Here is a 14,919-nt window from a genome sequence, read left to right as displayed (position 1 = left end):
CACTTCGCGTTCAGCAACTGGCGCAGATTTAAGCACCCTGCTCGGATCCTGCCCAGGGGAAGCGGTGCCTGCCGTGTGTGTGTCAGCAAGCACAGCACCTGGCACGCCATTCCTTGCTCAGCCTCCCACGTCCTGCTGGAATCAAATATAGCAAAAAATCAGCAGCATTTTTTTGCTCTCACAGAGGCTTTGCTGGCCTTCAGGAGGGGACATTTGCAGGCCTCCTGATGCAATCTCTGATCCTTTTCATCAGGCGTATACTTTCACACTCTTGTGATTGCCCGGGGAGCTTGCTGCCACGGGATATGAGCGCTGCAGGATCTACAGAAGTGTGTCTGTGTTTGGTGGAGGCTGAAGACACACAAAGTGCTCTCTTCAGAATAACAGAAGTAAAAAAACCCCCACATATGCTGCTTTCCACCATAGGCAAAAAAACCCAACCCTAACTCTCGATGAGTGTAGAACCTTTTTTCCCATGTGTTAAGAGCTCCTACCAAGGCTGATAGGCAGGACACTTCCCTTGGCAATGGATTATGTCAAAAACTGTATCTTGCTCTGAAGCACCTAACGCTGCCCCTCTCAGAGAGGGTCTCCTGGTGCACAGAGCACCGCTCCAGTGTGCATTAGGCACTCCTGCATCTGACCAACATGTTCTCCAGGGCATGAGCACCAGTGAAGTACTCACAGTCCTGCAGCTCTGCTGTGAGGAGGCTTTCCTGGAAGCTGAGACCACGATGCAGACAGACATCTACATGCATTGGAAAATAAGTCCCTGACGGTGCCATTCCTGAGCATGTTGGTCGCATTTCATGCGGCATCACAAGTCCTCCCTGCTGAGGAGGCAGTGGTGAAGGGGACGAGGGTGGTAAATCGCTGGAGGCAGAAATGGTCAGACAGACACAGTGAGGTAGGGCCACATCCACACGTTTCATCATTCCCTCCCTGATCAATGCTTGTTGATCTGGTCCAGCAGATGGTCAGCACCTTCGAATGAACCTGGCCCTGGGCAGTGGTCACAAGTGTTGGCATTTGTGAGCCCCCAGGACGGTGCAGCCCCTGCCCATGGAGCCGGCTTCCTCATTTTGAGCCTAAGTCTTGAGGAAATGTAAATTTTCACTCATGTTCAGTGACTTCCAGCAACTCTGGTCCTCACAGTAGAGCTCCTTCCCAAGAGCTGCTAAGTACCATGCAGACCAGCAGGTCAAGGTGGTGTGGAGATGTTAATGCCTAAATGTTCTCAAATTTAAAGCAAGTGCAGGCTCAGCAGGTGGGATGGAGAAAGTCTCTCCTGTACTGGCCAGGAGATCAGAAAAAGTGGTTGTAAGTACAGAGTGAAGCCCTGGGGCTGGATTGCAGCAGTGGGGCAGGAGAAGGAGTGGAGAGCTGTGGGGTGGTCAATGCTGACCTGTCTTGAACGCTCATGAACTCTCTGTCTGACCGCCAAGGGCATTAGCGCAGCCCAACAGTTCGTTAGCATCAGGGCTGGGTGCTGTGGTGTGTGCACATGGAGGGCTCTAAAGCCACTTGCTGGCACTTAAACAGCAGCTGTGTGACATCCAGAGCTCAGTCTTCCTCAGTCTGTCAGCATGGTTCTCCACTCATATGAGCTGCCTGAGCTTCAGCAGAGCAATGAGCATGCAGAAGACTCAGAGGGCAGCAGAAATGGTGGAGTCTTTCCCTCCCTGCTCATCCCCCGGGATTCCTGGTTCAATGGACATTTACTCTCTTCTCCGCTGAGAGCTGGAAAAGAGAAAACACTTCCTTTCTCTGCAGCTCTTAGTGACATTGTTATGGTTGAATGCATCGGTCATAGCACACCCCTGTTCGCACATCTCTCCATGGGAGAGAGCAGAATGGGGGGTGTGCATGGCAGGAGGAGAAATGTCAGGAAGCCAGCTGTTGGAGAGGAGATGCTTTGCTGTATGGGGAAAGCACTCTTCCACTGCAGGAGGAATGAAATGCATGGGAAGTTAAGTGAGTTGAGCTGAAGTGAAACAGCTTGTGTGTTTCCCAGCTTTAGGGACTTTTGGGCCACCTGTAGGGATAAAGGAGGTCTGGGACCATAGGTGGGAATGTACAGCCTTTGCTGGCTTATTTAGCCTTGCAAAGTGCAGGTTTAGCTGGGGCAAGAGGAACTGCCTAGGGCTAAGTCAGCTCCTTTCTCTGAGAGCAATGGTGGGGGAGCAAGCCGGGAGGCTTTAGCCTCTTCCTTTGGATAAGCAGTGTTGTCATGCATTCAGACAGCATCCCCAGCCCTGAAGTGGAAAACAGGGCTGACACCTCCTCCTGTGATGGGTTGTGGCATAGGGGAGCTCTCAGGGTTGATAGACTGCAAAGAGATATGTGGACACATTCCATAGGTAGCGTTCAGTGCGTGGGAAGGAGGGACGGCACATAAGCTGAGGGTTTTGCTCTCTGACTTCACTCACTTCACTTCAGTGGTCCAACTGCACTGACTTGCATCCCCAGCAGAAAGAGTCACCAACAATGTTCTTGCACCTCTCCTTCTTCCCACGCGCCTCACACAATTTTTGGAATAGCCAGGCAGGACAAACACAACTTGTTCTCCCGCCTGTGGAAAAACTGCTCCAGCTGGCTCTTCGAAATGCATCCAGGCCAGCCACAGCTCAAAGTTATCTGATGGTCATGTTCAGCAGCTAAATTAAGTCTACCCTTGAGCCCTTCTCACAGACCTTTCCTTCCACAATTTGAATGGACCAGGCTGTGCTGGTGAACTAGCTGGCTAGCTGGATGTATACATAGGCAGTCTCCAGGGTCTGAGAAATGACACTACAAGCTCAGGTTATGTGTTGCGCAGCCTTTCTCATCAGCATCACTCAGCAGACTGGTGTGGGTGGCCTGTGGTGCCCTCCAGAGAGGCTGTTTATCCTTCACCTTCCTTATCTCTTTCAGTCTGTCGCTGTTTGTGTCTCACACTGTCTCACCCTGGAAAGCCACGCACAGACTGTCTGACCTTCATCACCAGCTTGGCACCAGGAGTTACCCGACCTGCTCATGAGTCATTTCTGCATGCAGTAGAGAACAGCATCCTCCAGATAATGGACATACCTGTTGCTATCCACCTCTGATCACAGGGCTTTGGACCTCCCCAGCTTGGAAGTAGCTGCCACCGCTTTAATCCCTGCACGTTTTCCTCAGCCACATGCTTGAAAGCCTCAGGGACCCTGATGGGACTACCAAAGCAGCCACATACCAACCTTAGCCCCACTCCTGCTCATGTGTTTCTGTTCCAGTGCCTCCCAAAGAGACCTTATGCAGCCTGGGGCACCCTGATCCTCTTTGCTTCTCCTTCCCTGACATCCCCACCCAGTTGCAGGAAAGAGATGTTCTCCCAGTGCATGACCCAACCACATCACAGCAGAATTGGAAGGGCTCCTGGAGCACTGGCTCCAGGCCACCAGAGAGGAAGGACTACTCCCTGGACTGGACTGGTGCCAGGCTAGAAAGAGACACAAGCTGCCTTAGCTGCAGTAATTAAATCCTCAGCCCATACGAGAGAGAACATCATGTCTTCCCCACTCTCTGCATACTGCTGCAGTATGTGCAAGTCACTGGCATCACTAGACAAATACATCAGTCCTCCCCATGAGAGGCAGAAGACAGGCTGGGCTTAGGTTGCTTGGGCTTCGTTCCCTGTTGTGCTTTCCAAAAGCACTCGCGTTGACCTAACCTTCATGATTTGCTCACCCAAGTCCGAGCGCTGCAGAGTGGCTGCCCTGAGACTGGGGAAGCAGAGAGCAAATCCCTGGCGTAGACTGACTCAGTTTAGACACATTCTTGTACTCATCAATGCACAATGCGAAGAGAGTTGAGGCTGCAGGACAGACAGGAAAAAGAAGAGGTCCAACGAGTGCAAACCTGTGGGAGACAGCACCTAGAAGTGGGTATCAACATGTGTTATTTACTGAGTCACCTTCATCATCTGCTTCTAGGGAGGGACAGATGGTTTCTCCAGATAGGACTAAAAGTATCCCTGGCTTTCCCCTGTCTTGGTGAGAAACTCAAGTCCTGTTAGCTTTGCTCCGTCTCCATAGGAGCTGAAAGCCCCAGTGAACTAAAGTGCTGGCTTGACAGACACGGGGATTTCCTTCCCCTGCCTGGGTGCCTGGCTCCAGGCTCTGGAAGCTGCTGCCCACCATCTGCTGTGGGCCCACGCACAGTTCCTCTGGTCCTGACAACTGCTGGCTTCGAAAAAGCATCAGGCAGCTGCTTGCACTCTGAGAGTAAGATGGCGGATAGGATCCCATCCTTCTGACCTTATCTGCGTGAAATGTGCCATTACTCTGGCTTCTGAGGCCTGTGTGATGCTGGATGCCCGAGAGCCCATCCAGAGCCCCACAAGTCTCCCTAATGCCCCGGGAGCTGTGCAGCAGGGCTACAATGCCCCAGCATGGCTCAGCTTGCATGGGACTGAGCACCATCATGAGCACATTGGCTCCCCAGTGGGCCGGGTCACCTCCACCCTCCTGCAGTCCCATCAGTTCCCACCAGCTCCCCACCAGTCAAGGCACCATTAAACCCATGGAGGGTCTTCTTCTGTGCCCAGGGAGCCAGCATCACTCTTACACCCAGAGGCACCTCTTACGCCCTGCCCACCTCACTTCCCTGGGAAGGCTCCCCCTCCCCGCTCCCATCTCATCCCTGGGGGCCAAGGGGGGGACCAGCACTGACACAGCCCCCATCAAAGCCGCCTTCCCCTCCCCCCCATAAGCAAGACCCCCTCCCCGCAGCGTCGGCAGAGCTGCATTTACCACCGGGCTCTGCACCGGCGTGGCATGGCCTTTCTTCCTTTTCATCCCTTTCTCACTCCCTGAATGCGCTTTGCTTGCTTTGGCGGCGCAGGGCAGGGAGAGCCCCTCTCCCCCCCCTCACTCCTGGGGATCCCCCCGGCAGATGGGGCTGGGATATGAATGTGCACACAGCGAAGCCCCTAAGAGGATTTGCTGGCGCCCCTTTCATTACGAGCCTTTGTGTGCTGCTCTGCTGCGGTGGGACGCCCCCGAGTTCTCCCCCGGCTTCTCTCTCTTCCACTCCAGAAGAAAAGAAAGTGCCTATAAAGGCCTTGTTTGTCCGACTTGTTTGAGGGGACCATATTGCTGTAGGTGCCGTGGGTCCCGGCGTGACAGCGTCGCCCCTTTGAGAAAGGGTGACGTGCGGCTCCCTCCTGGGAGGGTCCAAGCGGGCGGCTTAGCAAGGCGCTGGGAAAAAAGGTTTCAGTTGCATTTCAATGTCCATTGAACCCTGAATCCCCGGCCATGGTTTTTCCAGGGGCTCTGCAGACGGACAAAGCCACCGAGGCAGAGGCTTGGAAGATGCTGTGTGTCCAGCGGTGGGAGGAGGACATGCTAGCCCCCCAAAATCCCATCCAGGAGAGCCGAACAGGGGCGGCAATGTTGCTTTTCCTATGACATCTAGTGGTAAAGCCAGGGAAGGAGGAAAATGTCGGCTGGGTTTTCCTGGCTCGAGCACGGCCGTCTCCTGCTGCGGCATTTTGCCCTTTGTATTGCAGCAGACAGTCCCCAGTTAAGAGGGAAGCAAAAACAAGCTGCACAATAGTCTCAGCAGCCCAGAGATGTCAAACAGTCCACCCCTGAAACGTGTGCTTACCCCTGTGCCTTGTCTTGTATTTTCAGGACATACAACAGGACCCCGAAGCATATGCCTAGGCTGGAAATGAAAGTACGCACAAGCATACCTATCACCCTTCCCACTCTGGTCTGTGCTCCAACATGTCCCCTTGTTTGCTTGCCAGCTGCTCAAAGGCAGTTATATGACATATATGTCAGGCCCGGGAAAATTTCCAGTGCCAGTGTAGTGCACACACTGTGTCTCGCAGAGCGGTGAAACGTTTGCAGCAGCCAGAGGCGAAGTGACCATGCAGCACAAAATGTGGCTCTAAGGATGCTTCTTGCAGGGCATCTCGCCCCAGCTAAGGTGGCTTCCGAGCTTGCACGGTCCTGGCGGGGGGGTGACAGGCGGGCTGAGACTGAGTTACAGCCTGGGCTGCTCCCTGTTTAACCAAACTGTGTAAAGGTGTCGGCAAGAGCTTCAATACCTTATCAGACACTGGAAAATCCACTCCAGACAGCGCACACTGAAGAGGTTAATCATTAATGTCTCCACTACACTTTTTCAGTGCAATTTCTGACTACTTGCTACACACCAGAGCATCCACATTGCTGGCCCATGAGCTGCCGATAGCTGGAGGAAGTCGTCCCAGGCCAAAAGGCACCACTGAGCCTAAATCCTCTTTTGCACAGCCTATCTCCTGCAGCAGATCACCTTGACTTGGCAAACAGGGCATGCAGGAAGGATGCACCTGCAGATGTATCAGGGTGCGAGGACTTCAGGACCACACTGACAGTGGGACGAAGAGACCAGAAGTAAGGATGAAGGAGGGTGCTTTGGTGGTCCTGCACAGAGGCAGAGCAGCTGTAACCTCCGCTGAATGTCACAGACTGTGCCGAGAGGCTGTGCCAAGTAGTTGTGCCATACCACGAGCAGCCAGACATGCAGCTGAACCTGGCTTGTTGGGCTGGAGGTTGAACTTCCACAGCTGAAAATTGCACAAGGAAACTTGGGGGGCACTGCCTGTCTCCTGTGACATTTACCTCAGGCCCTCTGAGCACTCCTAGACATGAGCAATGTTGCAGCAAAACCAGGGTCAAGGAAAAACTTTGGACACTTAAGAAGAAATGCAACTTGGGGAAATAAAGGTTATTTGACAGCATCCACATTTTAATCCTGGGAGGGAAAAAAATGAGCAAAACCCAGAACAACACAAGCTGCCCTTAAAAATCAAGTACATTGAATCCAGAATCACAAACACCAAAATGCATTAATAATAAATGGGTGATGCTTCTGTCCGCCTGGGTTCAGGGTGCTGGGATGCTCTGGTAGAGGTCCTTGGGGTCATGAATGCACAATATTCAGACACATCCAATGTTCCTGTGATGCATTTTACTAGGGGGAAAAGAAAGCAAGGGAAAAGGCTGAAAATGGAGACAGAACCACTCAAAACCCTGATGGGAGCTGTAGAACGATGAAGAAGCCTGCCTGAAGGAGGAGGACAAGCCTCCTGGGTAACCCCCAGCCCACCTTTCCCTTCTCACTCATGCTCTGCATCCCTTGAGGTCCCAGCCTGGCAAACGACAGGAGCATCTGTCTCCATTGCCTTTTGGGACAATTGTTGGTGGCTGTGTGTTGCCCTGTGAAGGCAAAAGGGTGCTACAGCATTTCACAAACTCCCCTGGCATTTGTTTCTCCCTCAAAAAGGCTTTTCTTTCCCCTCTTGCTCTGCTTAGTGAGAAGGCAGGTCCTCCTCTGAATCAAAACAAAATCGGTATGAAATGCTGTTAGTGAAACACTGTTTGGCCTATAGCTTTAGCTCCTTGCTTTTCAGCAAGCCTGAGAGACCAGTATGATGGAGGCAGAGACTGAAGGACTGAAGCAGAACTACCAGGACTCATCCTGAGCCTGGGGACAGAGTTGGAGCAGTCGTGGTGGATCCACACAGATGTTAGGAAGAGAGGAGACCACCTACTCCCGGCCACCCAGCCTGCCCCAGGAGACCATCCAGGGCTGGGAAGGGCCAGCTGATCCTTGCCTTTCTCCAGGGAGCTCTTCTACATGCAGGGCCAGCATCCAGGGTGGGGAGGAGGCACCCAGCCCTGCACCCGGAGTGGCCCACGCTCTCCCCCTGCATCCCAAGGGACCTGCAGGCAGCCAGTAGCATCGGCAGGACCACCCTAGCCCTAGGCAAAGCTCAGGTTTTATCACAGGAGCAGAGTCCAGGTCTCGGTGGGTGCTGGAGGCTTCCCACTGCTGGTGCTTCGTACTGTTAGCTGGGGGGTCTCCAGGAGCCAAAACTCTGCACAAACCCCTCATGTTTCCAGAGCCTGACTCTCCGCCCAGCCCTCACGGGCATCCCCAGGCTGCAGGGCCTGATCCATGACACAGGGTCACCTTGCACAGCAGAGGACACCAGGCTGTGTGGTCCACGGTGGGTGTGCATCTCCAGCCCTGCGCTGCTGACAGGAGCCCCTCACTCGGGGATGTGCAGGGCTGTCCGGCTCCCTCCCAACTCGTCTGGAAGTGCTGCTGCTGACCGGCTGCTGTTCTGTCTCCTTGGTGACTGCACATGCCAGCATCCCCAGACAAAAGCTCTCCTGGCACATAATGGGAACAGAAGGGAGCGCTGGGCAGCGGCATTCAGCCCTTGGGGAGCTGCTTTCGGAGCCCTCACACTAGGGCTCCAGCCCCTTCTCTTTCCGAGTCAGCCAGGACTGCAGACTCGCAGATAATCCCCGTTCAAAAACCAGATGGGTATTTCAGGTATGTGTCCGTGCGTGTTGCACGCATTTCCCCGGGGACCCTTCTGCGGTGTAGCAGCCCTTGCAAGGCTGCACATAGCTGCGTGTTGCTGCGCTGTGAGCTTCTAGCTGTCTTGCTTGCTTTTTTTTTCCCCCTCTGCGTGTAAATGCAAGATTTAGGGCAGCAGGAGGCTTTCAAGAGCAATCCTGGACTCTTCCATCCCGGTACCGACAGTCCAGCCTTCTCGTGTATTGCTCTCGCGCTGCATGCTGAAAGTGCATTGTGCTTTGCATGGTGTTTGTGTGGTTTTCATTTGGTGCGTATGCCTGTTACGTGCCCTGTGTATTAATTCACGTGAGCCTCTGACTTGTGTCATGTGAGGCACATGGCTACATATGTGACAAGGATGGGGCTTGGGGCTTGTCTCCCATAGGCTGAGACCATGGCTTGTCTTCCTGGCATGTAGTGCAAAACGAGGGCTGAAACCCACACACCCCTCCGGCAAGGCTGGTAGGACAGGGTATGTAACATAGCAGGGTCTGTTCCTCCCTGTGGGGAAACTGAGGCATTCGGGGGGGCACTGATTTGTCCCCAGTCACTCCCAGAAGCCAGTAGTTGAAGAAAAAAAAGAAGGTCTGCCTTTCCTTTTTCTTGCAAAACACAGAAAACCTCTGGAGAGGAGAGCAGGGCTATGTGGGGCTCTCCCAGACCCACTTTATCACATCTTCAGCAGTGGTTTGGGGGTTTCGCCAACAGCCAGGTCCTGCATCACAGCAGAGAGGATCCCCAGCACGGCACCCGTTCTCACTGCTCCAGGAGCACGGGGGAAACCTACGTGCATGGCATGGGGGGACAAACCTGAGCTCATTGAGATGCAATCCCCCAAGGGGTTAAGGACATGCAGTGGGACAGGTAGGACCAAGCTGTGGTCCCACTAGGCTCTCCTGCATCCCCTTCTGCTGCAGCTCCACTCAAGGGCAGAGGCCAGGGGAGATGGTGCTCGGCTGCCGGCAGGCGCCGGGGAGCAGCAGGGCGGGAGGCAGCAGGAAGCGGAGCGGAAAGAGCCGAGCCCAACGTCGAGGCGAGCTGTGCCTGGAGCTCAACACCGGCCAGGCTTCCCATCCCTGAGCATCCCCATGGAAACCTCGGCCCTGCCGCCCCGCCTCGCACCCGTGCCGGATTGTAGGTCACCGATGGCCACACTGGTCTAAGCAGCCTCCCACGGGGGCGAAGTGGCTCTTCGCCACCAAGGGCTATGGGCCGGGGCTGCAAAAGCTGCAAACGGGGGAGGGATTGAGCTTTTCCCATCCCACCCCACACCACAGGTTTAGGGATGCCCGAGCATCCTCTCCCCTGGCAGCATCCCTGCCTCCTCGGTCCCGCCCCGGGGTTGCGTGGGGTGCTGTGCCACAGGGTGCTGCAGCAGCAGGATCGCACCACCCCACAACCCAGCCCTGCTGGTCCTTCCCCTCCTGCGCTCCCTTCCCAGCACGAGTGCCCTGAATGCTCCATTTGAAGCTAATTCCGGCTGAAATCTGGTTTGCTTTCCAACGTTGCTGCTTTAAATTGGAGAGATTGACCTTGTAGCAGGAGGTGACATGCAGATGCACATCAGCAGCCCGTCAGAGCAGGCGGCGGGGGCTGGGGGGGTTGCAGAGCTGCCTCGGGGACCGGCCAACTATTTTATGAGTAATTTAATATCTGGAACACAGACTTTTCATTCCCAGAGATCTGCTGAGGAAAGAAAGAGCCTTTCTGCAGCCCCGCAAAGGCTGTTCCTCATAAGGAGGCAGAGTAGAAAAAAAAGGGCTGGGACTTAACCCCTTGGTGGCCAGCCCAGAGCAGAACCTCCGCAGCTCCCAGTCCTTGCAGAGGGGCCAGGAAAAGCAGGAATTCCCTGTGCGGCTCAAAGTGGGAGACAAGCCAGCCTGTGTTGCTCCAGGCAAAAGAAGCAATTGCTCCTTCCCATTCAAATACAAATCCAAGCCTGAGTGAGGATGGGCAAAACAAACTTATCAGAAGCCCTGAGGTTAGATTTGGGATAGGAGGTGTTGTCTGAACTCCCTTCCCTGTCTCAGCCTGGTTCCTGCTCTATCAAACTCCACCTGAGTCCCACTGAGGTTGCAAGCAGTCCCATCCTGCAGTGGAGCCAGTGCACCCAGGGGATCCATGCGGGGAGCTCCTGCCCTGCCGACAGCGAAGCAACTGTGTGTGGCCTCAGTCTCCACCGAACCCTAGTTGGTCCTGCTGTGTCCCATCAGTGTCTGCAACCCTCACAGCAAGCACAGTGTGGTGCGCTGCCCCAGTAACGCCTCTGCCCAGAGCATACCAGCATCGTGGCACAGCACTGAACCTGTGTGGGGTTCTCCATATGCCTCCTGCTTGATATTACAGTTTGGGGAAAGGGAGGGAAGAAAGAACACCTAAAAAAATGCAAAGTCTCACTACACAGCCCTGCCCAAGGGCAGAGGAGAAAGGGGAAAGCAGCCGCCAGCTTGGCAGCAGCGACTGTGCCTTGGTGCTGCGAGGCTCAAGGGAAGGAAACGCTCATAGGCTGTTCAGGAGGGAGCTGCTGGCAAGGGAAAAGCAACCCTGCGTCTAGGAGCAACGTCATGAGCTATGTGGGAGAATGGATTTTAGGCAGGGCTTGCATGGGAGGCTGCACTACGTAGCCTCGAGAAGACCCTGCCAGACAGCACGGCTGTGGCTGTATGATGGTGCCAGCAAAGACTGAGGCCAACCAAGGATGGTTTAGGAAGGGGTCTTCCTTGGGTAGCAGGTACTGGGAGCTGACAGGGCTCAGCACAAACAGATCAACACCTTTGCAAGTGCTATGGTGTTTGCTAGTGGTGTTAGACCAGACTGCAGGACTGACATCCCTGGCTCAATCTTACTGACAAACAGCATGACTGTGCTTTGATCTCTCCAGTTCAGCTTCATTTTCCATGATTATTGACAGGCACCTAGCATGCTCCACCACATCAGATCCTGCCAGAGTCCTGCTTACGCCTGGGCTGGAGCTTCGGCACAGAGAAAACCCCCCAAACCCCAGCTAGATCATGCAGGGGAACCTCCATGTACTATTCTTGCTGATCCCTGTTGCTATGTGCCTTGAAATAGGAAGATTTTATTTTAAAATCCTGACAACTCTCCACCAGTGTCTTTGCACATCAGCAGATTTGCTCCAATTGAGCTCTGGCCCAAACCAGTGCCTGGTTGCAGGAAGTCCCCAGAAAGTGACCTTCCCACTTGCTGCTTTTTGGTGTCACTGGACACCTTCATCAGGTATGTGATGGGACAGGGTGACACGGCTGTGCTCCTGGTTACCTCTCTGTCCTGCTCAGCTCACCAAGTCTGTGCGACCTCCACCACTGAGAGACCAAAGCACCCCATGGCTGCTTAGCTGCACCTTGGCAAAACACTTACAACCCTAAAACTCCTGCTCTGAAGTCACCTCGAAACACGACCCGCCTCAACTTCCACCAGTGCATCTTCTGAGCATCTGGTGGCCTCTGTCTGGGCACATCGCAGACCTTGGTGGAGGCCTGACTCCACAGGCTAGGGACACAGCACCACCTGGTGAAGCTCCGCGGCTTAGCTCTGGCTTGACCATGAGGCGGTACTGCTGCTCCACTTTCGCTTGTGGTGCTATTAAAATAAAAAGAAAAAGGGAGAGAAGAGGAGCAGAACATGCGTGTCAGGGCAGATCTGCAGAGAGCACGCACAGAGCAGAGTGAGTGTGCACGGGCCAAGTATGTGCAGGGAGTGGGGTGAGTGTGCATATGGTAGGCGTGCACAGAGGAGTGAGTACCTGCATAGAGCAGGGTGAGTGTGCATGTGTGCCCAGTGCAAGCATGCACAGAGCAGCGAGTATGTGCATAGAGAGGAGTGAGGGTGCCTGTGTGAGCATGCACAAAGCAGCAAGTTTGTGCACAGAGCAGAGTGAGTGGGTACGTGCGCACAGAGCAGGGTATGCAGCATAAACAAGCACAGAGCAGCATGAGCATGCACAGAGCAGCAAGGATGCAGAGTGAATGTCCACAGATCAGAGTATACAGTGAATGTGCACAGAGCAGGGTGAGTGTGCACAGGTGCACACTGTAAGCATGCACAGACTGGTGTGAGTGAGCACACGCAGGGCAGAGCAACTGTGCACAGAGCACTGGGACAACTCTGTCAGGTCCCAGGTGAGAACAAAACCTGCAAACTTATTCAATGGTTGCAGACCTGGCCAGGTTAAAATTTGGTGGGTGACAGGCACTGTTGGGCAAAGACGTAAAGAATTAAAGGTGCAAATTGGTCCTTTCCCTGTGAGACAATGAACGTGGTTGTCCGGAGTCCTCACCACCAGGCTGTACCTGACCCTGCAACAGGTTTCTCTCCAGCTCTCCTGTTACTTGTTGTGTTGTTCCAAGGTTGCTTTATTTTGCATGGAATAATTAATTATGTACCACTGTGCAGGGCAGGGGAGGTTTGAGAGCAGGGCTGTAGCAGTCCTGCCTTTCCTGGGTAACATCAAGCAGGCAACCTGCGACTGGCAGCACAGCACCTAGCTACCCAGATCGGGTTTAATTTTTCTTGCCATCGCCCTGCGCGCCACTGAGGATCTTGCAGAGGGATTGCTGCCACAGGGCAGCAATCCAGGCTCGTCCTGTGGGAGAGAGCATCTGCAGTTTGGCTCTGGCCTCAGTGAGCACTGTAATAACTTGAGAGGAGGGGGTCCTCTCCAGCTGCCCTGGGGTGGTGCCTCTCTCTTTGGAGGTCTGGGGCTTTTGGGCTTCCTGCAGGGTCAGAAACCCATCACCCGCACTGAGCAGACCTGGGAGAAGTGAATGGTGTTATTGCATGGCCCACCACCTGCCCCAGCAGCTCATGGCCCTCAGAACCCCTTTTCTCATCCATTTTGGACACCTGAGGGGCGTGCTGCTCTATGGCCCATGCAGCGGCAGCTTCAGGGGAGTGGAGAGCTGCCGTCCCAGGGAGCTAACGCCTGAGGTAGCATTGCAAGGTGCTGGCTGAGACCCACCAGAGGAAGCAATGCCCTGTGCACCTCTGTTTTCTGGCTGCACTTTAGAGACAGCTGGTACCTGCACAGCCCTCTGACTCTCTGCAGGTACAGCCAAGACCCTAGACACCCTTTGACTTGTGCTGGTGTTAGGTCAGACATTAGTTTTAAAAATAAAACCAGCTCCACTCCAGAGGGGTCCTGACAAAGACCTTTTCAAAAGTCCAAAATTATTATATCAATTACTCAGAAAGGCAGAAAGCTTCAGCTTGCTGTCCAGCAGCATCCCAGGTCTCTTCCTGCAAAGCTTCCTCCTGCCCCCCCCATCTGTCCTATTGCGTGGGGTTATCCCATGCCAGAGGAAGGGCTTTGCATTTGTCTCCGTTAAATGTCAGTAGGTTCCTGCCAGCTCATTTCTCCAGCCTGTCAAGGCTCTTTGAATGGCAGCCCTGTCCTCCAGTGTATCGACTGCTCCTTGGTTTGGTGTCTCCTGCAGACCTGCCGAGGGCTCAGGAAGCTTAGCTGGTGTATGCTGCCCAGCCTCTGTTTTGGAGGTCAAATACCTGCTCTTTTCCTCCATCTGCCCTGCTGACCTGATTTTATTTGGGATGCTGCATCTCCAGCTGCAAAATGGCATGAGCATTGCAGCTGCATTTTAAAAGCAGCCCAATGCTGCTGCACAAGGAGGGCTTTGGGATGCAACACTGAACATCTCTGCCCTGACTTTCTGATAGGAGGCAGACGCCTGGGGACACAGGGTGGTTGCACCCTTGGGGGCGGATGCAGCAGATTTTGCTGGAGGAAGGACAAAGTGGCGAGGACGAGGCATTAACCCAGGGCCGCAAGAGGCGGCACTGATCCTGCCCGGTGCCTCCTCCCAGACCTTAGGGGCAAGGCCTCCCACTTCTGCCCGGTCCCTGCAAGCTTTGCCCTCCTCCCAGCCTGCGGGACAGGGATGCTCCCAGTGGCGAGGTGAGGGCTGAGGCAGTCTCCAGTGCCACCTGCCGGCAAATCATCCTGTCCAGAAGCTGGAGCCTTCAAGCTGGCCGCACCAGTGCCAGTCACTGTCCTGCCCTGGGGCAGGGAGAGCTGGGCAGCCCAGAGCTGTGGGGCCCACAAGCAGACCCCGAGAGCTCAGTGGCGATGCTCCATAAAAGCCAGTCCATATAAACCCACACCCCCCCGCCAAGACCCTTTATCATCATCCCCTTCATCCAGTCCCTTTCAAATCCCAGACCCCCCCCCCCAAAAAATTCTCCTTTTCTATGTCCTGGGCACCCCCCGTGTATATCCCCATGGGCTTCACACCCCACAGCTGCCACGGCTGGGCTGGGGGCTGCAGGCAACCTGCCCACCCAGGTACAATGCTGGATTGTCACCTGCCCCAGGGACAGGGACATCCTTGGGATCATAAAGACCTTGCGGTCCTTATTTAGCTGGGGGTCCTTGAGTCCATCAGCTCTACTATCAATAAAGACATCTCTGGGAGTGCTAGGCTGTGCTATAGGACTTGCATGCATTGGTCCTCACTGGGGTTATGGGGCTGCTCTGGGCCCTGTCCAGCTCCACCAGGGGTTAGC

The sequence above is a fragment of the Harpia harpyja genome, chromosome 7 (genome assembly GCF_026419915.1).
Source record: "Harpia harpyja isolate bHarHar1 chromosome 7, bHarHar1 primary haplotype, whole genome shotgun sequence".
NCBI lineage: Eukaryota > Metazoa > Chordata > Aves > Accipitriformes > Accipitridae > Harpia > Harpia harpyja.
The sequence above is the reverse complement of the archived record's forward strand: the minus strand, read 5'-3'. Positions refer to the sequence as shown.